The following is a 20,903-nucleotide window of genomic DNA, read 5'->3' on the forward strand; positions in this document are numbered from 1 at the left end:
GAGGTCACAGCTCAGAGGCAGATGAGGGGAAGGGTTGGGAAAACATGGGAGAACCAGAGCAACACCTGGCTGACACACTGCCATTAGAAAGCATTCCAGACCTACCATCTCCCAGAACCTGGCAAGCCTTAAAAGTAGGAGAGCAAAGAGGTCAAAGACAGAGGGCACCTAGCAGCACCTGTAGAAGTGACGAATGAGGACGTGGGCGAGACGAGGGGTGGAGATTCACTCAGAACAATGGGAAAACAACAGAAAAGATTCACCCTTCATGGCCTAGGACCCTCGTACCTACGGGACCGCCTCTCCTGGTATGCCCCACGGAGGACCTTAAGGTCCATATATAGCAACACCCTAGATGTCCCAGGCCCTAAGGAAGTTCGATTAGCCTCAACCAGAGGCAGGGCCTTCTCAACACTGGCTGTGGCCTGGTGGAACGCTCTGTCTCATGAGACCAGGGCCCTGCGGGATCTGATTTCTTTCCGCAGGGCCTGTAAGACAGAGTTGTTCCACCTGGCCTTTGGCTTAGAATCAGTTTGATTCCCTCCCCCTCTTTCTTTTTTCCTTTCTGCTCCTGTGGAGAGGCTGCATCCTAATGTTTTAATGTTGTATTCTAATCTTTTTTAAATTGTATTTTAATCAACTTGTTTTTATTATTGGTTGTTAGCCGCCCTGAGCCTGGTCTTGACTGGGGAGGGTGGGGTATAAATAAATGTTGTTGTTGTTGTTGTTGTTGTTGTTGTTGTTGTTATCCAAGAGGCTGGGTTCTACAGTGATTCCTCAGGTTGCATACGCTTCAGGTTACATACGCTTCAGGTTGCAGACTCCGCTAACCCAGAAATAGTGCTTCAAGTTAAGAACTTTGCTTCAGGATGAGTACAGAAATCGTGCTCCGGCGGCACAGCAGCAGCAGGAGGCCCCGTTAGCTAAAGTGGTGCTTCAGGTTAAGGACAGTTTCAGGTTAAGTACGGACCTCCAGAACGAATTAAGTACTTAACCTGAGGTACCACTGTATAGCCTCTCTCTGTAATATTGAAATAAAAAAGGACTGTAAGAAGCTTTCCCTTGTCTTTATACTTTCCTGGGCAACCAGCAGGGAGCCGCTAGCAACATTCAGACAGAATCCTTAAGATGGTTGGATGGCATCATGTACGCTTCTTTCCAGCAACTCCTGCAGCCAAGCTGGTACCAAATGTATTGCTCTACTTTCTTTTGGACCACATCAGCGAGGCTAAGATGGGGGTCTTGTCATCTGGGCAGCCCAGGAACTCCATACACACTGCCCAGGCTTGCGGGCCAGAGAGATAACTTCAGTGCTGCTAGTGCAACAAAAACAATACAGGAAGCAGCAGTTAGAAGTTACTGGACTTCACCTCTGGAGCTGTACTTCATTGTTAGCAGAAAGATGCCAACAAAAACAACAGTATCCTATGGGCCTAATTCCTACAAAACTTCTCTCTGGTCTTGCAAGTAGGGATGCTAAGTAGCATAGTAGGAAGAAGGCTAGTTTAACATCCCTTTCCCTGACACCCTATTTTCTATGTGCAGCTTTTGCATTTAAACATGTTATTCCTTCATCTGCGAACCAAAAGTGATACAGCTCAGATACAAATTTTCCAGAACTAGGTCATAACATTAAAAAAAATATCATTCTATACAACAAATTAATCACTTCTTACAATGTTAAATATAAATACAAGACTAGAAGCAACATGGGCACAATGCTTAAGAGACATTCTCCCAGCTAAAATGAATGGAAGTAGCAAATAATTCTCCTCGTTTTCATTGGGACTTGCCCAAAGGAAGTTGCTAGGCAATTTTGCCAAATATAAGCTGTTAAAATAAGTTTAAAGTACATAAAATGCTGTGATTGAATGCATTGTATTTAAAATGCTGCAATGGGAAGTTTACCTTAGGCAAAAAGGTTGCACTCTGGCAAAAGCGTCAGAGAAGGCTGGTATTTTTCCATTAAAGTGAGATAAGCTGCCTGATGTCTCATCTCCAGGTGAGAATTTGCCAAGCATGACTTCCTCTTAGCACGTTTCTCCCTCTCATCCTGGGTTTGAGCATCTTTAGAGCCCATGACACCTTTGGTAAAGGCTGTTCTCCATTGGAGCGCTCACAGGCCAGTGTTTCCCAGTTGTCAGTGTTTATACTACATTTTTTAAAGATTTGCCCTGAGAGAGTCTTTAAACCTCTTTTGTTGACCACCAGCATTATGCTTTCCATTTTTAAGTTCGGAATAGAGTAGTTGCTTTGGAAGATGATCATCAGGCTTCTGCACAACATGACCAGTCCAACGAAGTTGATGTTGAAGAATCATTGCTTCAGCACTGGTGATCTTCGCTTCTTCCAGTACACTGACATTTGTTCGCTTGTCTTCCCAAGTGATGTGTAATTTTTTTCAGAGATCCCATTGATGGAATATTTTGAGGAGTTGGAGATGGTTTATAAGTGGTCCATGATTCACAAACATACAGTATGGTATGCCTCTGACAGAGGAGATGGAACATAGCCATTGTGGCTACCGGCCATTGGTAGGCTTATCCTCCGACTATATAAAATATCTTTTCAGAATTGCCACCAGAGGGCAGCGGTGGTTCAAATATTTACAGCCGTTTGGTACCTGGGGATTGGGGGGGGGGAGTGGTGACATTTACCTAATACAGGAGGGATAATGTTGCTCTTCCAAATGTCTTGCTTTGCTTTTACGATTCTATATATTGAAGACTTTCTGATGCCAACCTTCCTGGATGGCTTCCAGTAAAGCTGCTGGGTTCTGTTCTGTTTTTTTTTGGGGGGGGGGGGGAATTAAAATCTCCAACACTTTTGTCTAAATAGTTGTTCTCCAAGAATGGGATGGAGAAGAAGGATTAAATACAGGGCCGTCTTAAGTATATCCGGCGCCGTGGTACAAAGATCCCTCTGGCGCTGCCCACCCCCCCCCCCCCCCCGGTTTTCCAGAGTTGCCAACCTTTTTATGGCGCTGCCTGCAACTTTGCTGGGCTGGAGGAGGCGGGCAGCGGCTGGAGGGCAGCTCCGGTGGGGAAGAGGCTGAGGCTTCAGGCACAGCGCTGCTTCAGTGAGGTGGGCGAGTGCGGCGAGCTGATGCCGGGAGGCGCCACGCCCCATGGCGCGGCACCCAGCCTCCGCCTCTTCCATGGCGCCCTCCAGACCTTGGCACCCTGGCACCCTTTGCCACTTCCCTCTATGGGCAAGATGCCCCTGATTGAATATATGGTTGCTTGAAGCATCTCTTATGAGAGCTGAAGGCAGCCCTGTTTAGGGAGGTTTTAATGTTTGATGTTTTATCGTGTTTTTAATATTCTGTTGGGACGTGGGTGGCACTGTGGGTTAAACCACAGAGACTAGGGCTTGCCGATCAGAAGGTCGGCAGTTCGAATCCCCACGACGGGGTGAGCTCCCATTGCTCGGTCCCTGCTCCTGCCCACCTAGCAGTTCGAAAGCACGTCAAAGTGCAAGTAGATATATAGGCACCGCTCCGGTGGGAAGGTAAACGGTATTTCCGTGCGCTGCTCTGGTTTGCCAGAAGCAGCTTAGTCATGCTGGCCACATGACCCGGAAGCTGTACGCCAGCTCCCTCAGCCAGTAAATTGAGATGAGTGCCGCAACCCCAGAGTCGGTCACGACTGGACTTAATGGTCAGGGGTCCTTGTACCTTTACCTTTTAATATTCTGTTCGGAACTGCCCAGAGTGGCTGGGGAAACCTAGCCAGATGGGCAGGGTATAATTTCTTCTTCTTCTTCTTCTTCTTCTTCTTCTTCTTCTTCTTCTTCTTCTTCTTCTTCTGACTGAAGCAAGAGACGCAGACAGACAGACAGACAGACAGACAGACAGACACACACACACACACACACACACACACACACTGTTCTCCATGGCTCAAAGAGGGAACTCTGTTCTCCAGGCTTCATTTTTATTCACAGCATGTATCTGAAGTGGCTTTTTATTTGCGTTCCACTTGAAGGAGATACAGCAGTAGCTTGCTGACGCACCCTCTAGCATTAATCCAGAAATGGGAGGGTGGAGGGAGGGAAATGGGAGCTTCCATTAAAGCTGTTTCCGATGATTCCTGCTGTCTGATCTCAGAGGCCGCCTAACCAAGCTGCTACCCTACATGGAAAATTAAGCAGTTGTAAGGCTGAGAAATTAAGAAAGCCGCGCCAGGCAGCTTTTGCTCGATATCTATGTTTTTGCTGATTGAATTCTGTGAAACAGGAGAGGGTTTTTTTATAGAGTGGCTGGGGAAAGCGAGGGCTGGGGGGTGAGGAAGAGAATTTCTTTTTAAAAATATATATATTATTTTATTAGCTTTTTAATAATTTTATACATATAAAACATAACCTTTTCAAACATTCAAATACAAGGTTCTTTCCCCCCTCCCTCCATGGATTCCATATTTAAATTTAAGTTTGCCTCATTTTTTACCATTACCTATCTATTAATTAGCCATAATTATCATAAATAATTCCACATTACAAGTGTCCTTACATCCCTGACAAAGATTCTAACTGTTTACAGGGGTCTTTTAAGTAAAATACAAATTTACTCCAATCTTTAGTAAATGCTTGATCTTCCTGGTTCCGGATCTTCCCCGTCAGTTTTGCCAACTTCTCCATCAGTTTCATCTGCCATTCTTCTTTTGTTGGTACTTCTCCTTCCATCCATCCATCTCTGGGCTAGCAGCACTCTGGCTGCCATTGTTGCACATATAAAAAGTCTTTTATCTTCTCTCAGTAACTCTTCACCTGTTATACCTAACAAAAAGTCTTTTGGTTTTTTTAACAAATGTATTTTTAAACATTTTCTTTCCTTCATTATATATCATTTCCCAGAAAGCCTTTCCCAATGTACATGTCCACCACATATGTGAAAAGTACCCTCTTCTTTACATTCCCAACACAATTTTGAACTTGTTTTGTACATTTTAGCAATTTTACTTGGTGTTAGATACCAACAGCACATCATTTTCATATGGGAAGAGAATTTCTTAAGATGGTTCCCTGTGGCTTGAGGTCTTCCCTTGGGAATTGGAGCGGGGAGGGACCTGAAACAATGTGCTCAGCAAAAGCAAAACAGGTTTGTGCATAATCAAGGAGTCGGTGAGAGGTTCAAACTCACAGATGCTTTATTGTACTTTAAAGGCTTTTAAAAAGTAGTTTTTCAGGAAAGGCATCAGCCAGGGATACAGAACTGGGACTGTGGTCATGTTCACACCATTCAAAGTGTTATGATACCTGAAATATACTTGGAGTCGAGAGTGGATTTCATGCTCTTTATTCAGCTCATAGTGGTGAGGAGGAAACGATGTTACCCCAGAATGTCTGCTTTATATACATTATTTACACAATGGGCCCCACGTGATTGGCTAATTCCGGAATTCTCCTGTAGGCCAATCAGGTTGCGGATCCACTTCCACCTGGAGCTGGATTGGGTGGCTCCTGTGGACCAATCAGACTGCTGCATTCTGGGTCCTATTGTTCTAGGACCAATCAGACTGCTGCATTCTGAATCCTATTGTTCTAGGACCAATCAGACTGCTGTGTTTTGGATCCTATTCAACTCAGTACATAACAACACCCCTTTAAACAGGCATAGCTTCCCCCCAAAGAATTCTGGGAACTGTAGTTTGTGAAGGGTGCTAGGAATTCTTAGGTGGCCCCTCACAGATCTGTAATTCCCAGAGGAATTCCCTATGAAGAGGGATGGTTTGTTAAACCGCTCTGAGAATTGTGGCTTAGTCAGCATGCTATTCTTTGAAGGAGAACTACCTGAAAATGATTCACAAATGGTATTTAACTCCAAGTAGGCTTGCTAAGATGTACATGATTGAATCAGATAAGTGCTGGAGATGTAAAGAGATAGAGGGAATGTTCTTTCATATGTGGTGGACATGTAAAAGGGTAAAAGAGTGTTAGGAAATGATCTATAATGAATTGGGGGGGGGAGTTTAAAAGTACTTTCCTCCCCCAAAACCCAAGTCCTTTCTGTTGGGGATAATTCAGACTGAAATCCCCAGGTGTCAGAAAAGGTTATTTATGTATGCCACTACTGCGACCTGTGCTTTGTTAGCCCCCAAATGGAAAACGAGCGAGGCCCCGACTAAAGAAGATTGGCAACTTAAACTGATGGAATATGCACAGCTTGCAGACTTATCATACAGAATAAGAGAACAAGAAGAACATACGTTTAAAGAAGACTGGAAAACGTTGATTGAATATATGGGAAATAATTGTGTACAGCTGAAAACGCTGGCAGCATTAAGATAAATTTAACAGTGCAAATCAGTTTTGATGGATGCAGTAATGGAAAACTGATTAGTATAGTTTTTGTAAAATATGCAAGGATTTAAGATATGTAAGGGACGCGGGTGGCGTTGTGGGTTAAACCACAGAGCCTAGGGCTTGCCAATCAGAAGGTCGGCGGTTCGAATCCCCACGACGGGGTGAGCTCCCGTTGTCCGGTCCCTGCTCCTGCCAACCTAGCAGTTCGAAAGCATGTCAAAGTGCAAGTAGATAAATAGATGCCGCTCCTGCGGGAAGCTGTACCAATAAATCGAGATGAGCGTCACAACTGCAGAGTCGGCCACGACTGGACCTAATGGTCAGGGGTCCCTTTACCTTTTTAAGATATGTAAAAGGAATCATGGAAAGAGAAAAAGAGAAAAAGGGAAGTCATTGAAATCGTAAGGATGTAAAATGAGTATTTGAAATTGTAAAACAGAAAATATAATAAAAATTATAAAAAGGAGAGAATTGCACCTTAGTGAGGGGTATAAGGATCTCTTAGCAACTCTCAGCACCCTTAGCAAACTGCAGTTTGTGGGATTCTTTGAGGGAAGCTGTGACTGTTTAAACTAAGGCCAGATCCGGCAAATTGCTTTCTAAATCCAGCCTGCGGACGGTCAGGGAATCAGCGTGGTTTTACCTGAGTAGAATGTGTGCTTCGATTTAAAATGCATCTCTGGGTTATTTGTGGGGCATAGGAATTCGTTCATTATTATTTTTTTTCCAAAATATAGTCCGGCCCACCACATGGTCTGAGGGACGGTGGACCGGCCCACATATACGAGCCCCATCTCTTGGCATCTGATTGAAGGTTGGTGGCGTGGGTGATGGGGGAGAAGGCTGCGCTGAAGAAAGACTGCAGGCTAACGTAGTTCAGCGGGCTAGTAATGATGCTTTCACAACATACCTTCCAACATTCATACGATAAAAATTGGGACATGGGACTCACACCTCCTTCCTGAAGCTTAGGGAAGGAGGAAGGGGGACTCAAGGATCTTGTCAGGCCTTGTACCTCCTTGCCCAAGCCTGGTTTGTTTTATGCTGCCCTGGGAAAGGACTTGAGGTCTCTACCTAGAGCCTATCCAACTGCCTTCTCCTTAGGTCTGCTACTGTGTGTTTTTCCATGAGTAGAATGCGTGCCTTTATTTAAAATGCATCTCTGGGTTATTTTTGGGGCATAGGAATTCATTCATCCCCCCCCCAAAAAAAAATATAGTTTAGCCCCTCACAAGGTCTGAGGGACAGTGGACCGGCCCCTTGCTGAAAAAGGTCTGCTGACCCCTGGTAAACTGTCGTCATGGAGCTTTCAATGTATGGTGTGAATGTGACCTGTGTTTATTCATTATGCAACACATCTACGCAGAGGCACAGCCCTTAAATCAGCACCAATGCCTTCCACACATAGCTAAAGAGACAGCTGTCTTTCCTGCAGCAATAACCCTTAAACAGCCATAACCCTTTGCAGTATTATAGGGGTAAGCAAGAAGGGGGAGCCCCTGAAATATTGGAGGCTTCAAACTGTGTTCTTTGTTGGTTTAGGTCTCCCAGAGAACAAGGACTGCGTTCACTGTGGGTTCTTAAAATCTGCAGAAATTGGGGGTGTGTAGGGAATTCTAAGCATATGGAAATTAATGGAGCTTCTCTGAGAGTAATTAAGGGGAATCTCAGGAAACTTTTGTTGGAACTGTCAAGGCTGGTGGTAAGCAGATTGGCAGAGAGTGCCGTAGAACGCATCTCTACTGCCACTACAAATTTTAAGGTCTCAGAGGAAAGGAACACTTAAATAAAATAAAATGGGGGCTTCCCTTCTGGTCCCCCCCATAAACTAAGGAACCCAATTGCATAAGAAATGGAAGAAATAAAATCTTCAATTAAACATTGGGCAAAATATATTAGTCCTAATATAGACATGGAAGCATGGGAACGATTGTGGAATATGAATATAAAATTTACAGCATGTTATGGTCTAGGAGAAAATTGTATGACAATGATATAGCGATGGTATCTAACACCGAGTAAGTTGGCAAAAATGTATAAATTAAATCAAATGTAATGAGAAAGAAGGTTCTTTCTCTCATATGTGGTGGTCTTGTAGTAAGGTCAAAGCTTACTGGGAAATGATATATAATGAAATGAAAAGGATGTTTAAAATAACCTTTGTAAAAACACAGAAAACAAAACCCAGAAGCTTTTCTTTGGGGAATTATAGGGACAGAACTACCTACAATGTATAGAAATTTATTCATGTATGCGACTAAAGTGGCAAGAATACTACTTGCCCCCAAATGGAAAGAAGCAGAAGTCCCAGCAAAGGAAGAATGGATACAAAAACTTATGGAATATGCAGAAATGGCGAAACTTACCAGAAGAATAAGAAATCAAGATCACAATTTTTTATATATATATAAAAGAATGGAAATGGTTAATGGAATATTTACAGATAAATTGCAAAGAGATAAAAACATTGGCAGGATTATTGTAACAATCTGCAGTTTCATAAGAGTATATATTTAAAGTAGATGAACAGATGAGCATATTAAGTTAATTTGGTTATGCAGAAGGTATTAGAAACAAATTTAAGGAACCACAGAAAGAGGGGGATGGAAGTCAAGTTTTGAAATGTCAGAATGATTGTAAAATTAGTGAAGTGTATAAAACTGTCTCGCCAGAGTGGTACATGCTCTGGTTATCTCTCGCTTGGACTATTGCAATGTGCTCTATGTGGGGCTACCTTTGAAGGTGACCTGGAAACTACAACTAATCCAGAATGCGGCAGCTAGACTGGTGACTGGGAGCGGCCGCCGATACCATGTAACACCGGTCTTGAAAGACCTACACTGGCTCCCAGTACGTTTCCGTGCACAATTCAAAGTGTTGGTGCTGACCTTTAAAGCCCTAAACAGCCTCGGTCCAGTATACCTGAAGGAGCTTCTCCACCACCATCCTTCTGCCCGGACACTGAGGTCCAGTGCCGAGGGCCTTCTTGCGGTTCCCTCGCTGCGAGAAGCCAAGTTACAGGAAACCAAGCAGAGGGCCTTCTCAGTAGTGGCACCCGCCCTGTGGAACGCCCTCCCACCAGATGTCAAAGAGAAAAATAACTACCAAACTTTTAGAAGACATCTGAAGGCAGCCCTGTTTAGGGAAGCTTTTAATGTTTAATGGGTTATTGTATTTTAGTGTTTTGTTGGAAGCTGCCCAGAGTGGCTGGGGAAACCCAGCCAGATGGGTGGAGTATAAATAATAATAATAATAATAACTAGTGAAATGTATAAACTTGAATAGAATGAATGAATGAATGAATGAATAACATGCATAAGAAACTGGGAGCATCAGAAGATGCCTGATTTCAAGCCCAGACCATTGTGCCATCTCACTCAGTATTGGTAACTCTGGCTGGCAGCGGCTCTCGCCAGAGAGGACAGGGAGTGAACCTGGAATTCTCTGCATTCAAAGCAGATTACCACTGAGCTGCATGCCTCTTCCCATGAACTGGTATCCAGAGACATTCTGCTTCTGATCCTTAGCAACCAGGACCGGTAAATATTGGTAAGCTGTGTCCTCCAAGAATTGTTCCCTCTTAATGCCATTCACATTGGTGGAACCATCACATCTTGTGGCAGAGAGTCCCACAGATTAATCACAGGGAAACCACGATGCTGGGGGGGGGGGGGACAAATGATCCAGAATCCTTCAGCTTTAGCTCCCCAGGCTATAAAACTGCCATCATAGCAACTCCCCTTCTACAGGGGTTGAATAAGGATGACCTGGACGAGGCAATATCTCATTTAGGTAATGCTTGTTAGTGGTTTGCTTTTACTTTTTAAAAAATATCCTTCAATAAATCACTTGCATTCTCTGACTAGAGTATTTTGGCTAGAGGAATACAGAGAAAATTTATGATTCAGTTCAATGATTGAATTATTGTTATTGTTGAACTTGTAATGCCCATTTCCAAATAAATGTGTCAATATTGACTCACAACTTCTTCTTCTTCTTTAATTACATTTCTATACCTCCCTTCATCCAAGGATCATGGGGCAGTTTACAATATAAAAATACAAAAATACATACCATAGTTACAAGCAAAAATAATAACCTCTCTACACACGGGGGGGGGGGCACATTTGAGCATGTGGATTCTAACCACAATTACAGCTGAGATAAAATGAGTGTTGCCAAAGCACCAGGGATAGCTCAGTTGGTTAGAGCACAGTGCTGATAATGGCAAGGTTGCGGGTTTGATCCCTGCATGGGAAAGTTGCACGTAGTATTTCTGCATTGCAGGGGGTTGGACCAGATCATTCTCAGGCTCCCTTCCAACTCAACAATTCTGTGATGGAGATCCTCGCTTTGTTTTTAAGGGGGTTGTTCTGTCCCTACTTTCAAAGTGAAAAGCAGAACCAGGAGAACACTGGGCTGAGTCCTAAACCCAATAAGTCCTGAGCTTAAACTGGGGGGGACAGGGACACCTGGACCAGCTTAGAAATGCAATGTCTTTGCCCAGCCTGCCTCTTCCCTGGGTAATATCTTGGCTGCATTAAAAGCAGCGCCGTTTCTCTCTTCTAGAAAATGTGTTTCAGCATTAATCGCTTTCCCCTTCTCCAGCTAGTGCTTGTGTTGCAGAAGATGGAAATGACCCAGCATATTTTTGAAGGGACCGTGTAAACAATGTAAAATATCAGCCAGGCTGCTGCTGCCGCTGACTCCTTTGTCATTGTGACTCACAGCCTGCTTTTGGCATCTGACTTTCAATTGTGCCTCTCTCCCTGCAGTTTATCATTTCTTGGCTCACTGTTCACGAGCTCAGCAACTAAAAGCCACATTATTACTATGGGATGGACTAAGGTCAGCTTACGTACAAATGTGTGAATGTCCCATCACAAATGAAGAGAGCCACACTGAATTTTCACGAGTGCTGAGCTGAAATGTGCCTGTTTAATGAGGACAAAGCCTTTTGCCAAATCACATGGGGATTAGAAATGTTTCCTTGACTTTTGTCCAAGTCCTAGCCATTAACTACGTACGGCACAGAGAGACTTGCAGAAAAGGCCCTGTGGGCTGATTTTTAAAGCGCAAGACTAGGCAGCCTTCAGAACAGTGAAAGTCCATCTTTTTTCTGACCAAGTTGAGACAACCTCCTCACCTGGATTGAGCTAAGGCACAGGGCAGGAATAGACACCATGGTGACCTGCAGAAGATGTTGGACTACAGTTCCCATAATCCCTGATCATTGGCCATGCTAGCTGGGGCTGATGGGAATTGCAGTCTAAAATTCTACAAGTAGTATGTGGACCGAGAACTCCCAGAAGTGCAAGCTGGATTTCGAAAGGGCAGAGGAACCTGAGACCAAATTGCAAACATGCGCTGGATTATGGAGAAAGCTAGAGAGTTCCAGAAAGACATCTACTTCTGTTTCATTGACTATGCAAAAGCTTTTGACTGTGTCGACCACAGAAAACTATGGCAAGTTCTTAAAGAAATGGGAGTGCCTGATCACCTCATCTGTCTCCTGAGAAATCTCTATGTGGGACAAGAGGCTACAGTTAGAACTGGATATGGAACAACTGATTGGTTCAAAATTGGGAAAGGAGTACGACAAGGCTGTATATTGTCTCCCTCCTTATTTAACTTATATGCAGAATTCATCATGCGAAAGGCTGGGCTGGAAAAATCCCAAGCCAGAATTAAGAATGCCAGAAGAAATATCAACAACCTCAGATATGCAAATGACACAACCTTGATGGCAGAAAGTGAGGAGGAATTAAAGAACCTTTTAATGAGGGTGAAAGAGGAAAGCGCAAAATATGGTTTGAAGCTCAACATCAAAAAACTAAGATCATGGCCACTGGTCCCATCACCTCCTGGAAAATAGAAGGGGGAGAAATGGAGGCAGTGAGAGATTTTATTTCCTGGGCTCCATGATCACTGCAGATGGTGACAGCAGTCATGAAATTAAAAGATGCCTGCTTCTTGGGAGAAAAGCAATGACAAACCTAGACAGCATCTTAAAAAGCAGAGACATCACCTTGCCGACAAAGGTCTGTAAAGTTAAAGCTATGGTTTTCTCAGTAGTGATGCATGGAAGTGAGAGCTGGACCATAAAGATGGCTGATTGCCGAAGAATTGATGCTTTTGAATGATGGTGCTGGAGACGACTCTTGAGAGTCCCATGGGCTGCAAGAAGATCAAACCTATCCATTCTGAAGGAAATCAGCCCTGAGTGCTCACTGGAAGGACAGATCCTGAAGCTGAGGCTCCAATACTTGGCCACCTCATGAGAAGACTCCCTGGAAAAGACCCTGATGTTGGGAAAGAGTGATTTAAAATGTTGAAATGATTGTAAAATCAGTGAAACGTATATATCTGAAATGTATAAATAAATAAAAATAAAATAAAGGTGGGCCACTGGCCTGATCCTGCAGGCTTGGCTTGTGTACTTCTGCCGCTTTGATGCTGCTGTGCATGGAAACCACAGCTAGATCTTTTATATCTCAGCCCAGACAGGAGGTATATAATTCCAGGGTGGAGAAGTCCAAGCCCACTTGACATTATCCTGCTGGAATGGCTCAGTTGGTAGAGCATGAGACTCTTAATCTCAGGGTTGAGGGTTCGAGCCCCATGTTGGGCAAAAGATCCCCGCGTTACACGGGGTTGGACTAGATGATGTTTGGGGAGCCATTCCAGCGCTACAAGTCTATGATTTCCCAATTCATGGATCTTGTAGTTCATTCAATTGGGTTTTGTCATGTTCCCTGGCAGACGGGACTGATTCCTTTTGATTCCTTTGATTCTACTCATCTGTGAACCTTGTCATATTTAGCTTTTTTTAACACAGCATCAAGCACGGCATTTGATCCGAAATAGTAACATCCCTGCCGTCCTGGATAATTGAGCATGGCTGATCCATGCCCCCGTGGCTGGTTGCACAAGTTGAACAAAAAACACCCCCTCTGAAGTGATAATGTGGGATTCAGCTTCACCTGTTCCGTAGGTAAACAAATTCTCATTTGAAGTGAAAAGTGTTTAATTAGCACTGTGGGCTGAATCCAGGAGTGCTGTGTGGTTTTTTTTGGGGGGGGGCATATCAGACACCACACCTGGTCAACATGCCAGAAAACAGAGTTTAACATCTCCCACTAAAATAAAATTAATAATAATAATAATAATAATAATAATAATAATAATAATAATAATTTATACCACGCCCATCTGGCTGGGTTTCCTCAACCACTCTGGCCGGCTCCAAATGGAATATTAAAAACACAATAAAACAGCAAACATTAAAAACTTCCCTAAACAGGGCTGCCTTCAGATGTCTTCTGAATCAGTTAAAGAAAAAGGCAAGACATATTTGACTTCTCTGTACAGATAAGAATTTATTAGCTGAGGCATGGACCTTAGGGACAGTCTCTTGCACATAGTATTTTGGCCTTGGAAACAGATGCCTTGATTTAAAGTATGTATGTTCTGCTTAAGCTGTAAAAGCACATGATCTGGACCAAACTTCCACCTATTTTAAATGGACAGTTTTGCTGGGATGTGATTAGGTGCTAGGAGAGGATATATTTATTAGATATGATCCTTCCTTCCTCACATTTGCAAGTTCAGCAGTGTGCAGCATAAAATGGAAGCATAGATTGTCTAGTTTTTGCATTTTAGTTTAAGTAACCCAGACAGCGTCTTAAAAAGCAGAGACATCACCTTGCCAATAAAGGTCCGTATAGTTAAAGCCATGGTTTTCCCAGTAGTGATGTATGGAAGTGAGAGCTGGACCATAAAGAAGGCTGATCGCCAAAGAATTGATGCTTTTGATTTATGGTGCTGGAGGAGACTCTTGAGACTCCCATGGACTGCAAGAAGATCAAACCTATCCATTCTGAAGGACATCAGCCCTGAGTTCTCACTGGAAGGACAGCTCCTGAAGCTGAGGCTCCAATACTTTGGCCACCTCATGAGAAGAGAAGACTCCCTAGAAAAGACCCTGATGTTGGGAAAGATGGAGGGCACAAGGAGAAGGGGACAACAGAGGACAAGATGGTTGGACAGTGTTCTCGAAGCTACCAGCATGAGTTTGACCAAACTGCAGGAGGTAGTGGAAGACAGGAGTGCCTGGCGTGCTCTGGTCCATGGGGTCACGAAGAGTTGGACACTTCTGCCATCAAGGTTGTGTCATCTGCATATCTGAGGTTGTTGATATTTCTTCCGGCGATCTTAATTCCTGCTTGCGATTCATCCAGCCCAGCCTTTCGCGTGATGAATTCTGCTTATAAGTTAAATAACCAGGGAGACAATATACAGCCTTGTCCTACTCCTTTCTCAATTTTGAACCAATCAGTTGTTCCATATCCAGTTCTAACTGTAGCTTCTTGTCCCACATAGAGATTTCTCAGAGAGACATAAGGATTGGGGAATCTATCATATTTTATGGGAATTGGAGGCCAGTAAAAGCCAGAATTTCAACCAAAATGGATGTGTTTTTTGTTTTGTTTTTTATGAATGGCAACAGAAGCATCCTCCATCTAGTTAACACAGAGACATTTCTAAAGCTGGCACAGCTGTCTTCCCACTGCTACATCAAGCAAGGGATTGTTACATTTCTCCTTTTCTTTGCTTTATGGCCTGGTTGCGGCACAGTATAATAAAGACCAGAGGCAAGGGTTTTTATTTATTCCTGTATAGAGAGATGCACATACGAGTCTTCATAATGACATCTGTTTGAAGTGTGACAATGCAAACACATTAGCTCTTCATCTTGCTTGCATATTTTTTGAGAAAATGAGCAGCACATTTAAGGACTGCTTTATCTGCTCTGTTTCCTATCAAAGCCCAAGGTAAAGGTACAGTGGTACCTCGGGTTAAGTACTTAATTCATTCCAGAGGTCCGTTCTTAACCTGAAACTGTTCTTAACCTGAAGCACCACTTTAGCTAATGGGGCCTCCCGCTGCCACCGCGCCACTGGAGCACAATTTCTGTTCTCATCCTGAAGCAAAGTTCTTAACCTGAGGTACTATTTCTGGGTTAGCGGAGTCTGTAACCTGAAGCGTATATAACCCAAGGTACCACTGTAAAGGTAAAGGACCCCTGACAGTTAAGTACAGTCACGAATAACTCTGGGGTTGCGGCGCTCATCTCACTTTACTGGCCGAGGGAGCCGATGTTTGTCCGCAGACAGTTTTTCCAGGTCATGTGGCCAGCATGACTAAGCCGCTTCTGGCGAAACCAGAGCAGTGCATGGAAACGCCGTTAACCTTCCCGCCAGAGCAAAAATGATTGGAAGAATCAGAAATCAGGAAGACCAAAATGATAATAAAGAATGGGGAAATTTTATAATCTATCTTAAAAACCATGGTAAACTGTTAAAATTGTTAGTAGGATTGGAATAACACTTGTAGTTTTGAATTTTGGATATAATGGAGATGTAAAAGATTTGGATTATTATAAAAACACAGGAGGAAAGGACTAAAAGGAGGACCCACAAAGGGGAGGAGGGAAGTCCAGGAGATTCTTTGGAATCTTGTTTTTATGTTGTATGTTGTATATTTTAAAACTGTAATTTGAAAAACCAAATAATTTATTTTTAAAAAATAAACTCAAACAAAACACTGAAATAGCGGAGGAACCACTCAACTCAGCTGACCCTAAGGGTCAAATATTGCCTCAGCTGCAAACTTCAAAAAGACTTAACAATGCAGTCTTCTTTAAGTAGTCATTGTAGGAGTAATATATACCATATTTTTTGCTCTATAAGCAGTGGCGTAGCGTGGGGGGTGCAGGGGGGGCCGGCCGCACCGGGCGCAACATCTGGGGGTTAGGGTTAGGGGGCGCAAATCCACGGGTTAGGGGGCGCAAATTACTTGCCTTGCCCCGGGTGCTGACAACCCACGCTACGCCACTGTCTATAAGACTCACTTTTTCCCTCCTAAAAAGTAAGGGGAAATGTGTGTGCGTCTTATGGAGCGAATGCAGGCTGCGCAGCTATCCCAGAAGCCAGAACAGCAAGAGGGATCGCTGTGCAGCGAAAGCAGAGATCCCTCTTGTTGTTCTGGCTTCTGAGATTCAGAATATATTTTTTTCTTGTTTTCCTCCTCCAAAAACTAGGTGCGTCTTGTAGTCTGGTGCGTCTTATAGAGCGAAAAATACGGTGCCTCCAAGTGTATTTTCGGAAACAAAATGAGGAAGGGGTTGTGAACAGGAGCTGCCGAGGAAATAATGCTTCAGTTCTGCGTGCAGCTTCCCCATGTGGTGAGCAATGAAAACTGCAGCCTGGAACTTCTTGTTGCTGAGGTTGGGGATGTGGGGATTTAGATTTGCTTTCCCTCTAAAGGCAAACCTACCTAATTTGCACCTTCTGAAAGAATACAGCAGGCATAGGCAACTTCGGCCCTCCAGATATTTTGGGACTACAACTCCCATGATCCCTAGCTAACAGGACCAGTGGTCAGGGATGATGGGAATTGTAGTCCCAAAAAGGGCCAAGGCTGCCTATACCTGGAATACAGGAACTGGAGCATGGGGATTCTTCAAAATTTGCATTTCTCCAAATTCTGTGATGCTATTCTTTAGCCAAGTAATTTGCACAAAAAATGCACATATTAGTAAAAATAGAATTGTGGAATTGTAGACTCGGAAGGGACCCTTCCAAACCCCTGCAATGCAGGAATATGAAGCTGTCCCATACGGTTATTGATCCTGCTAATAGAATTACAGTGGTGCCTCGCAAGACGAAAAGAATCTGTTCCGCGAGTCTCTTCGTCTTGCGGTTTTTTCCATCTTGCGAAGCGGATTAGCGCTATTAGCGCTATTAGCGGTTTAGCAGCTATTAGCGGCTATTAAAGGCTTAAGGGATTAGCGGATTAGCTGCTAAAAGGCTATTAGCGGCTTAGATCAGCTGTTAAGCGGCTTAGCGATCAGCTGTTAAGCGGCTTAGCGAACAGCTATTAAGCGGCTTAGGGGCTTGGGAAAAAGGCTGGGAGGGGGGAAAAACCCCCAGGAATCGCAAGACATTTTCGTCTTGCGAAGCAAGCCCATAGCAAATTTGTTTTGCGAAGCACCTCCAAAACGGAAAACCCTTTCGTCTAGTGGGTTTTCCGTCTTGCGAAGCCTTCGTCTTGCGGGGCACCACTGTATATGAGGACATTTTTTAAAAATGACAAATTGATTTGAAAGAGTTGCATTGCAGGGTGTTGGACTAGATGAGCCTCAGGGTCCCTTCCAACTCTACAATTCTATGATTGGAAAAATGAGAAACTTAAGGAAACCAGAAAGGCCTGATTCCTAGTTCTTAGGCTCTGGACTGACAGAGTTGGCAGTTGTGTTGCCTTGCCTGGAATAATTTTTTGTTTGAGCTGGATCTTTGCCTGAGCAGCAGGTCTTCCCTGAAACTGCTGCCCTCTAGATGTTTGCTGAACTCCAAATCCCATCAGCCCCAACCAGCTTGGCCAGTGGTCAGGGATGATGGAAGCTGTAGTTCAACAACATCAAGAGGGCACTGGGTTGGGGAAAGCTGGTCCTGGCTTGGCAGCTGCCCACAACTCAGTCCTATGAATTGTCAAAATCAAGATTTGAGCTCAGAGATGCTATCAGACTTTGAGTTTCAGGTGCACATTTACACACACCTCGTACTGGGCAATTGTTAGAGGGTTGGGGTATGAATGTGGATCAACCTCTGCTTCATTTGAAGCATGTTTAAAGCAAGACATATTTCCAGACTGCTTCCAATGACAGGCCTGATTAAAATCTCATTTTCTCTCCCCTCCACTTAAAAAAAAATTAAACTCAATTTTAATTTCATGTCAATAAATAATTCATCCTGATTAATTTATTAATGTGTGCGGAGATGGAAAAGATGGAATTTAGTATTAGGTTATTCTTATGTGAGAATAATGGGTTTCTGACTCGAGCTGAGCAATCTTTTGGGTGTCTGCTCAGACGTGAGTCCCACTGAATTCAAAGGGGCTTATTCAGTTTTCTGTGTCTAGGATTGCAGACTAAGAAGTTGTCTTGATGAGCAGAGTATCACTCCAACCCTCTGGTTTGCAACTTGATGTGTAACACTAATAAATAGATTTAAATTTAAGGGGCTATGGGAGAGAGACCTTGGAAGGCCCATAATGGAAGAAGAATGGCTTAAATATGTAAAATTATGTATGTCAATTAGACACAGTTAAGTCTTGCTGTTATTAAATGCCCTCACAGTTTCAGGTCAGTGATGAGGTGGCATTTTAGCAAGATGTAAGGAGGCAACCATTCTGACCTTTATTCGTCACAATCAGCAGTGTTTCCGTTTTCCTGCAGTTCAGTTTCCACCCAACACTATGCTGCTTCTCTCACTGCCCACTATGCAGTGCAAGTTATGTAACTTACATATCTATTTATGTAATTTACATAACTTATGCTCATTCCGATGTAAATGAAACATCAAGAAAATGCAAAAAACACCCTTCATTAATTACAAACCATTTGCAGACTTAAAACAACATCATTTCTTTTCTTTTCTTTTCTTAAAAAATGGAATTAATATATCGCCCTATACCTGAAAGTCTCAGGGAGGTTCACAGAACCATGAATGAGTACAGATCTTATTCACTTGTCTGATTCCTGACCAGAAACATGGAAACTGCTGCAATTTCTGCTTCCTCTATAATTTTCCATGGAATTATTTGACCTCTCTAGTGGTGACACCAGAAAGAAAGAACAAATTCACAGGGGAATAGAGAAGAGCAAAGTGCATTTCTGAGTGTGGAGAGCTTTATCCCCTGTGAAAGATTACCAAAAGAAAACTATGGATGTATTTCATATTACAGTTCCCATCCTAAACATATTTTACCTGAAACAAGTCCTGTTGCTTTTGATGAAGTTAACTTTCAAGTAGCCATGTTTACAGCTGCAGCCAGATTTTTTTATTTTTGTGTTCATGAGTCACTTATAATTTGCATGCAGATAGTGTGTTTCCTTCAATAAATCCAGATGCCAACTTTGCTGCCATATACACCCGGACAACACCATTACTGGCCCAACAACATCAAACATACCATCTCAGGCCTATTTAATTGCTCATCTTCTAACACTGTGTATGCCAACAGTGCCCTTCAGCTATCTATATTGGACAAACAGGCCAAACCCTATGCCAAAGGATAAGTGGACATAAATCTGACATCTATAATCACAAGACAGAGAAACCAGTAGGATAGCACCTCAATTTCTAGGACATTTTATACAAGATCAATAAGTAGCTGTCTTATTATAAAAGAATTTCAGAAATAGACTGGAAAGAGAAGTTGCTGAATTGCAACTTATTACAGTGGTACCTCAGGTTACATACGCTTCAGGTTACAGACGCTTCAGATTACAGACTCCGTTAACCCAGAAATAGTACCTTGGGTTAAGAACTTTGCTTCAGGAGTGCTCCAGCGGCATGGCGGCAGCAGGAGGCCACATGAGCTAAAGTGGTGCTTCAGGTTAAGAACAGTTTCAGGTTAAGAACGGACCTCCGGAATGAATTAAATACTTAGCCCGAGGTACCACTGTACTACTACTATTACTAATAGCGCGGGTGGCACTGTGGGTTAAACCACAGAGCCTAGGACTTGCCGATCAGAAGGTTGGTAGTTCGAATCCCCGCGACGGGGTGAGCTCCCGTTGTTCGATTCCTGCTCCTGCCAACCTAGCAGTTCGAAAGCACGTCAAAGTGCAAGTAGATAAATAGGTACCGCTCCAGCGGGAAGGTAAACAGCATTTCTGTGCGCTGCTCTGGTTCTCCAGAAGTAGCTTAGTCATGCTGGGCACATGATCCGGAAGCTGTATGCTGGCTCCCTCGGCCAATAAAGCGAGATGAGCACCGCAACCCCAGAGTCGGCCACGACTAGACCTAATGGTCAGAGGTCCCTGTACCTTTACATTTACCAAACTTAAAACCATGGAGAGACCTAGTCTGAATAGACATATTGGTTTCTTATCTCATTATATATGATAAAGCTATTTTTAGCCATCTCACCCCTTGCTTTTTCCTGTAAGACCAATTGCAGTCGTTAACAGTCATCAACAGGTTTACCACACCTATAAGCCAATCACCCCCTCTTCACCCTCTCACTATATATAAGGGTCTGGTGACTTCTGTTTCAGTATACAGTGGTACCTCAGGTTAAGTACTTAATTCGTTCCGGAGGTCCGTTCTTAACCTGAAACTGTTCTTAACCTGAAGCACCACTTTAGCTAATGGGGCCTCCCGCTGCTGCCGCGCCGCAGGAGCACGATTTCTGTTCTCATCCTGAAGCACAGTTCTTATCCTGAAGCACTATTTCTGGGTTAGCGGAGTCTGTAACCTGAAGCGTTTGTAACCTGAAGCGCATGTAACCTGAGGTACCACTGTATCTGAAGAAGTGTGTATGCACATGAAAGCTCATAACAGTAACTAACTTAGTTGGTCTCTAAGGTGCTACTAGAAGAATTTTTTTTTATTTTGTTCCTTCAAGGGGGTGAGGTATTTGTCTGCCAGGGAACGGGGGTAACTCGCCTTCCCCCGCCATCCTTTATGAACTACGCTGCTGGAATATTCAGCTCCTCGAAAAAAAAACACCACTAGAGTAACAGACCACAG

The sequence above is a fragment of the Podarcis tiliguerta genome (genome assembly GCF_965153285.1).
Source record: "Podarcis tiliguerta genome assembly, chromosome: 3".
Classification (NCBI taxonomy): Eukaryota; Metazoa; Chordata; class Lepidosauria; order Squamata; family Lacertidae; genus Podarcis; species Podarcis tiliguerta.